Source organism: Miscanthus floridulus, chromosome 12 (genome assembly GCF_019320115.1).
Source record: "Miscanthus floridulus cultivar M001 chromosome 12, ASM1932011v1, whole genome shotgun sequence".
In the NCBI taxonomy this organism is placed as follows: domain Eukaryota; kingdom Viridiplantae; phylum Streptophyta; class Magnoliopsida; order Poales; family Poaceae; genus Miscanthus; species Miscanthus floridulus.
Genome location: NC_089591.1, coordinates 61,638,705 through 61,645,073, shown reverse-complemented (window position 1 = coordinate 61,645,073; position 6,369 = coordinate 61,638,705).

The following is a 6,369-nucleotide window of genomic DNA, read 5'->3' as shown; positions in this document are numbered from 1 at the left end:
ATTAGGCATTGGTTGCCTTGTTATTGAGCATTGCTAGTGAGCTTTGTTAGCTTTGTGCTTTTGCTTACTAGCATATGTAGGAGCTCCCTTTTTGCTTAAAGTACTAGCGGCATATGTTTGTGTGACCTTGCTTCTAGAATTGGTTAGGAGAGCTCTAGCTAGCCCGGCACCTTTGTTGCTTGATTAGTATCTTTGCAAGGTGCTAGTGAACATAGATAGAGGGGTGCAGTCTTGGCTAGACCGATAGTTTTAATTCCGCACTTGTTTCGGTTAGCCAACGTGATTAAGTTAAAAAAAAGACTATTCACCCTCCCTCTAGTCACCATCTCGACCCTTCACAAGTGCACACTTGTTTTGAGATAAAGAGAAAGGAGTGCAAAGAATTGCACAAGAAAGTCAAATTTCTTGAGAAATCTCTTGATGAGCTCAAAGTCACTCATGAGAGGCAATTAGAAGCGCATGAGAAGCTTGGCAAAGCTCACTCTAAGCTTGAAAAGGCTCACTCTTCTCTCATTGAGCAAGTCAAAATGGAGGAAGCCAAAAAGGAGCAAGTGATCGTGTCTTATGATGTGGGACTAACATGTGATATTATTAATGAATCTTTTTATAAGCCCATTGTAGTTGCTCCCACTAACCCTTCTTGTAGCACTACTACTTCAACTTCACCTTTGAGTGATGCCTCACTAATGGTGGAAAATGAGACCCTCAAGAAGGAGGTGAATGAGCTCACTCGTGCCTTAGGCAATGCCTATAGTGGAGATGCCCACTTGCTAAAGTGCTTGGGTAGCCAAATGTTTTCTCTCAACAAAAAGGGATTAGGCTATATCCCCAAGAAAGGCAAGGCAGCCTTTGTCACTCTCAAAGCTAGCTTTGTGAAGGGCAATGGTCGGTTTTGCAATAGATGCAAGCAAGTTGGGCATATAGAGCAATATTGCAAGACTAACAAGAACAAGCAACCTTATGTATCCTCAATTAGATTTGATTCTTGTTATATGCTTGTTAAGGGTGTCAATGGTATGAAGGCAAAGTTCATTGGTACACCAATTGTGGGCCCAAAGAAGAAGGCCATTTGGGTACCAAAGACCTTAATAACTAACCTTCAAGGACCCAAGCAAGTTTGGGTACCTAAAAGGAATTGATCTTCTTTTGTAGGTCAATTATAAAGCTAGAGGAAGGCATTGGGTGCTTGATAGTGGGTGCACACAACACATGACCGGTGATCCAAGAATATTCAATTCAATCAATGAAAATAAGAGCAATGGGATTGATAGTATCACATTTGGTGACAATGGCAAAGGCAAGGTCAAAGGGCCTGGTAAGATTGCAATATCCAATGACTTGAGCATTTCCAATGTGCTACTAGTAGAGCTTGAATTTCAACCTATTATCGGTAGCTCAATTGTGTGATCTTAGTTTCAAGTGCATATTTAGTGTGGATGATGTAGAGATCATAAGTGTAGATGGCTCTAACTTGATATTCAAAGGATTTAGATATGAGAATCTATACTTGGTTGATTTCAATGCTAGAGAAGCTCAATTGTCAACATGTTTGATCACTTAGTCTACCATGGGTTGGTTATGGCATACAAGGCTTGGTCATATTGGAATGAAGCAATTGAACAAGTTGATCAAGCATGACTTAGAGGCTTGAAAGATGTCACATTTGAGATTCATAAGCTATGTAGTGCATGTCAAGCCAGAAAGCAAGTGGGTAACACACATCCAAAGAAGAGCATGATGAGCATATCTAAGGCATTTGAATTGATGCACATAGACTTGTTTGGATCAACCACTTACACTAGCATTGGTGGAAATAAATATGGATTTGTGATTGTAGATGATTTCATTAGATATACATGGGTGTTCTTTCTTATTGACAAGAGTGATGTGTTTGCAACCTTCAAGACATTCATCAAGAGAATTCATAATGAGTTTGAAACAACCATCATGAAAGTGAGAAGTGACAATGGAAGTGAGTTCAAGAACACAAGAGTGGATTATTTGTGTGATGATTTTGGAATTAGGCATCAATTTTTGGCCAAGTATACTCCATAATCAAATGGCCTAGTTGAAAAAAAGAATAGAACTTTGATTGACATGGCAAGATCAATGTTGAGCGAGTACAATGTAAGTCATTCATTTTGGGCTGAAGCAATCAACACAGCTTGCTATTATAGCAACCGACTCTATTGTCACCCCATGATGGAGAAAACACCTTATGAGCTATTGAATAGAAGAAAGCCCAACATAGCATACTTTTAGGTTTTTGGTTGTAAATGCTATATATTGAAGAAATGCACTAGATTGAGTAAGTTTGAAAAGAAATATGATGAGAGTTTCTTGCTTGGTTACTCCACTACTAGCAAGGCATATAGAGTTTAGAATTTGGCTAGTGGTACTCTTGAGGAGGTTCATGATGCGGAATTTGATGAAACAAATGGTTCCTAAGAGGAAGATGAGAATCTAGATGCTATGAGAGGCACTCAATTAGTCAATACAATGAAGAACATGGACATAGGTGATATAAGACATAGAGAGGTGATTGATGTCGAAGATGACAAGAATCAAGTGCTCTCTAACTCAAATGTACAAGTTAGTGGTTCTCAAGATTAAAGTCAAGCAAGTGCTAGTGTTGACAAAGTGCAAGATCAACAACAAGTGGCTAGTTCATCATCTCAATCAAATGATCAATCAAATACAAGAAATCAAATGCAAGTGCTCCAACCAACCAATGTTGTAAGAGATCATCCATTGGACACTATCATTGGTGATATTTCATGAGGTGTACAAACAAGATCAAAATTGGCATCATTTTGTGAATATTTCTCATTTGTGTCATCCATTGAACCTAAGAAGATAGATGAAGCTTTGAAGGATGTTGATTGGGTCAATGCTATGCATGTTGATTGGGTCAATGCTATACAAGATGATGGCAAATGAGTTTGAGATGTCCATGATTGGAGAGTTAAGTTACTTCCTTGGTCTTCAAATCAAGCAATTGAAAGATGGCATATTTGTGAGTCAAGGCAAGTACATCAAAGACATGCTCAATAAGTTTGGCATGAGTGATAGCAAGGCCATTAGTACTCCAATGGAGACAAATGGAAGTTTGGATAGTGATGCTAGTGGCAACATGGTGGATCAAAAGATGGATCGGTCTATGATTGAAAGCCTACTCTATATGACCGCATCAAGGCTGGATGTTATGTTTAGTGTATGCATGTGTGCAAGATTTCAAACCTCACCAAAAGAAAGTCATTTGAAGGCAACAAAAAGAATATTGAGGTACTTGAAGCATACACAAAATGTTGGTTTGTGGTATCCCAAAGGAGCAAAGTTTGAGCTAGTTGGTTACTCCAACTCAGATTATATGGGATGCAAGGTTGAGAGGAAGAGCACCTCAGGCACATGTCAATTGTTGGGAAGATCACTTGTTTCATGGTCATCAAAGAAGCAAAATACTTTGGATGAAGGCCACTTTGAGTGACTTTGGAATCAAGTTCAAGAATGTGCCATTGCTATATGATAATGAGAGTGCAATCAAGTTAACCAACAATCCGATTCAACATGCAAGAATAAAGCACATTGATGTTCGCCACCATTTCATAAGAGATCACCAATAAAAAAGGGACATTTGCATTGAGAGTGTAGGCACCGAAGATCAACTTGCCGATATCTTCACCAAGTCACTTGATGAGAAAAGGTTTTGCAAGCTAAGGAATGAATTGAACATACTTGACTTTTCAAATATGCACCCCCCACTTATATGACATGCCTCTCATTTGACCAATCCAAGGCAAAGTTGATTGGCATGGCATACATCCTTGCTAAGGACATGTTTAGTGCATCTAGTCATTCCTATCATGTTCTAGGCTCATTCATGAAAATCAAATGAATTTGATGCTTATATGGTACCACTATTGCTTCTATGCTTAATTTGGTCTAGTGGTAGCATATGACATGTTTGTGGGCTTGTAAACCTAGTGCTTAATCTAGAAAATGAGCTATAAGTGTTTAACTCAACATGGTACAAGATAACCCTTATTTGGAGGTGTGAAGAAGCTTGTCCTTTGATCAAACCGAGTTAAATATCTTTTGCAAGTGATCTAGATTGAACCAAATTGGGAAAATAATCCTCATTTCACATGGTTTCACCCTAACCTATCTAAAATTTGAGCTCGCCTTTTTGTGCTAATTGTTGACAAAGGGGGAGAGAAATTCACAAAGATAGTAAGATAGGGGGAGCAAACAAATGAAATGACATTATAAGGGGATCAATTAAAATTGTACATAAGTAGGGGGAGCAAGCTCATGAACTTGTATGTTGCATTTGAATGTGCATTTTATATATTTGCTTGCATGGCACAAGTTTTAATTTCAATATCCATGCTTGTGTGATGTATGCTAGTTATAGGCTTGAATGATGAAATAAAAAACTAGCATGCGTAGGTTAAGTAACTAGACTCATGCTCACATTATGAAAACTAGACCCTTGCTTCTAATGTTGATCTCATGGGGTATTCTAGTTTTTGTGTATGTCTAGTTACTAATGGTGCTAAGGATTGTATATTGGTGCACTTTGATTGGTATCACGCTTCAAAGGTCAATCTCTTATAGCTTAGCATCAATTGGTAGACATTGACTCCTATATTTCCTATCTAAGCATATGTGCAAGCTACAATCAAAACTCTTAGCACATATGTAGAGGGAGCAATTGCTACCATTCGGGGTTCATGAAACTTATCCATATCCTTTTACACATGGTAAATATGCTTCGGCAAGCAACATAGATTCAATTAAATTTCAATTTATATCTTGTGAAAGGGTTGTCATCAATTACCAAAAAGGGAGAGATTGAAAGCTCTAGTTTGGTTTTGGTGAATTGATGAAACCCTAAGTGCTAACCTAGTTTATCAAAGTGATTATAAGATATGTAGCACTACTCCAAGTGATTAAGCAAATAAAGATCATGACATGATAATGGTGATGGTATGGTGATGATTAAATGCTTGGACTTGGAAAAGAAGAAAGAAAAAAGAAAAGCTCAAGGCAAAGGTGAAATGATTAGGAGTTTTTTTTTGTTTTAGTGATCAAGACACTTAGAGAGTGTGATCACATTTAGGATTGATAGACATACTATTAAGAGGGGTGAAACTTGTATCAAAATGCGGTTATCAAAGTGCCACTAGATGCTAACTCATTGCATATGCATTTAGGATCTAGTGGAAAGCTAACACCCTCGAAAAATGTTTGCGAAAATATGCTAACACACATGCACAAGGTGATACACTTGGTGGTTAGCATATTTGAGCAAGGGTGGAGAAGTTGGTGAAATGAAGGAAGTGATTGTCACTGAAATACAGTGACCGGACGCTGGTCATGTGGTGATCGCACTCTGGAGAGCAGCATCCGGTCAATTACAAAAGAAAGTGGTACTCTCGGCCTATGACCGAATGCAGGTGACCAAACTCTGGCTAAACACTATTTAGCATCCAGTCATGCTAATGTGGTGGCGTATAGAGTAGAAGGAGAGTGATCGGACACTGGGCGAGTCTGGTCGGGTGTGATCGAACGCGTCTGGTCATGACTGGAACCTTACTGGAAGTGACCGAATGCTGGGGTCCTGTGTCTGGTCCTACATTGTAGTGCCTCTGGTCACAACTTAAATGTATTGATGACCGTTGAAATTGGCCAATCAGTATTTGAAGTAGGGGCCACAAGGCGTGCATTGCATGACTGGACGGTGGGGTCCTACGTCTGGTCGATCTGACCAGTGTGTTCGGTCGCCCTGACTTTTTAGTGAACAGAGAGCCAATGACTCTATTTCGTGGGGACTTCTATTTAAGCCCATGGCTGACTCAAGCTCACTCTCTTGGCCACTTGCATTGACATAGCAACCTTGTGATCTTAGCCAAAGCCCTCCCACTCATCTTCATCATTGATTCATCATCTTTGTGAAATTGGGAGAGAATCCAAGTGCATTGCTTGAGTGATTGCATCTGGAGGCACTTGGTGTTCGTATTTCACTATTGGATTTACTTGTCGCTCTTGGTGGTTGCCACCACCTAGATGGCTTAGAGCAGGGAAGGAGGATTGGCATGAGTTGGTGCTTGTTTGTGGCCATCTCCCGGTGATTGTGAGGGGACTTGTACCTTCCCCAGCGGAGTGCCAAAAGGTAACCTTAGTGGATTGCTTGTGTTATTGAGTTGCCTCACTTATGGGTAGGTTCTTGCAGTGTCAAATTGTGTGGACAAGGTTTGTGCAACACCTCTTAGCCATCGAACCACCAAGTATTGGTCAACACAACAGGGACATACCGTGTTGGCAAGCACGTGAACCTCGAGAGAAAATTGGTTGTCTCTTGCCCTT